The 2,155-nt window shown below is 38.8% G+C and overlaps 1 pseudogene; it reads left to right on the forward strand.

Annotated features, from left to right (window-relative positions):
- Positions 1 to 1,687: 1,687 nt before the first annotated feature.
- Positions 1,688 to 1,784, forward strand: LOC130036987 (uncharacterized; annotated as a pseudogene).
- Positions 1,785 to 2,155: the final 371 nt, after the last annotated feature.

The following is a 2,155-nucleotide window of genomic DNA, read 5'->3' on the forward strand; positions in this document are numbered from 1 at the left end:
TTTGTTGTAAGATGTTACTGGTTCCCGCTCGAGCAAATGGATGAACCGCGGGAGGACAGTGCTACAGTGCTATGATTGAAAAAATTGGTGGTTTCTTTCAATATGAGAACACTTACTAGGATAATTTGTAGATGAATCGAGATGTGTTAAAATGTAAATAAAATGAGAAGAAATAGTAAATGCACAGGTATCTTATTTGTACAAAACAAACAGTTGTTCTCAGTTTAAAACTGTAGAAGATAAAGAAAAACATATACTCATTTGTGTCAAAATTTTTCAACCTGAAAGAAAAGGATCAAAACCAATTTAAGTAATCAAAAAACAAGCAAAACCAACAAATACTGGCAATTAATATGATAGGCCAAGGATGAATGTTTTTAATAAATTAGTGCTGTTAAAAAATCAGTATTTAGCTATTAAACTTCAATAGTAAAAATAAGCATAAACCATGATCATATAATCTGTATTGAAAGAAGTGTAAATGACTGGTAAACACAAGGGCAAGATACTCGCAGATGCCTACCAGGTTCTCTCAGAGTGAGAACTGGACAATAATTGTTGTTGTCTTATCAACAAAATCCAGTCTCTGTATCTTGGCCATTGATGGGATTACATGGCTCCAGGGGCAGTTCGTGGTTGTAACACTTAGCTACTAGGAGATGGGGGATCTGGTTGGAGGGGGCCCAGTCTTGATCTGAGCAGCCTTGGAGATCTCATCCCCCGGTTGCGCACACCTGGGTTCCTCTGTCAGATTCGTTCATGCATGAGGCTCCTTCAAGCTTGGGGAGAATGGTCTAAAGCGTACCTATGGCTGGTTGCAGAGGTCTTCAGGTGCCAGGACTCTGCTCAGCGCGGTGAGGGAAACTCAACACACCCCTTCCAAGGGACCCCGGTGAAGAAAGCCAGGTGCGGGGTCAGGAGACTGTCATTTTAGACATATTTGGAATTAATTTTAGATCAAAAAGTACACATCATTCAAACTATGTATGTGCTTAGTAATAAATTACTGCACACTTGTTCAATCACCTAAGAAACCCCACTCTGCTCAGAGAACTAGATTTTTAATTATAGGTCTGTTTTGCCCGTGTGTCATGGCTAAGAATCACTATCATTAGGTATGAAACTCACTATACACAAAGAAGAACACAGGCTGCTTTGAGTCATCTGTGATGTTAATTTGTGTTGGCCATTAAACTTCACTGAGACCCTTTTTTCTGTCCTTTACAGGAGCCTCATGAGTCTCAACTTCCGTTCAAGTTGAACTTATAATAATGTGGAATGAAATCATCAATATGCTCCTCACCTCTTCCTTCAGGAGAAAAATCCTACTTACATTCAAGGTGGTCAAAGTGCAGACAACACCATCCACCTTTTCCTGGAGATGTACGCGGGACTGAGGTGAGAACAGCAAAAGGCTCTAGTTTAATGGTATTAATGAAGGTTTCAGGGAAGTGCATTAAACAGGACTCATATAACATCTTCTAAAAGAATTATTTTGTAAAACTGATGCCTTGATTATGGTAAAAGATAATATGGTAAAAACCATATTTTTCTTTCTGGGACATTAAAGTTCTAAATCTATCAAGCTGCTTTGAAATACTTTCCTTGATTAGGTACCACTCTCTGCCATAGGGTAAGTAAGGACAACACTCAAAGTAATCAGAAGAGAAAAATTAACTCCTACAAGGTTTGGTTACACATATACTAAAATTGAAATGATACAGAGATTATCATGGTCCTTGCACAGAGACGACATGCAAACTTGTAAAGAGCTCCATATTTTTGTTGCAAGAAGAACTAACACGGCTACTTTAAGCTAAGGCAATCCCCACAAGTACAAAAATTCTACATAAAGATAGCACAAATCCCCATAACAACAATCTCTCTCAATGTCTATGGACTAAATGTGCCAATTCAGAGGCACAGAATAGGAAGATGAATTAGAAAACTGAACCCAACATTCTGATGCCTGCAAGAAACACATCTGAGCAATCAAAGCAACCATGGGCTAAAAGTAAAAGGCTGGAAAACAAGTCTTCAAGAAAAGAACACCTCCACAAAGCTGGAGTAGCCATACGAGTATCAGACCACGTGGACTTCAGGCTAAAGGTTATAAGAGACAGTGAATGTCATTTCTTCACGATCATGGGATCTT

Source organism: Sorex fumeus, unplaced genomic scaffold (assembly GCF_029834395.1).
Source record: "Sorex fumeus unplaced genomic scaffold, SorFum_2.1 ptg000070l, whole genome shotgun sequence".
Taxonomy (NCBI): Eukaryota; Metazoa; Chordata; class Mammalia; order Eulipotyphla; family Soricidae; genus Sorex; species Sorex fumeus.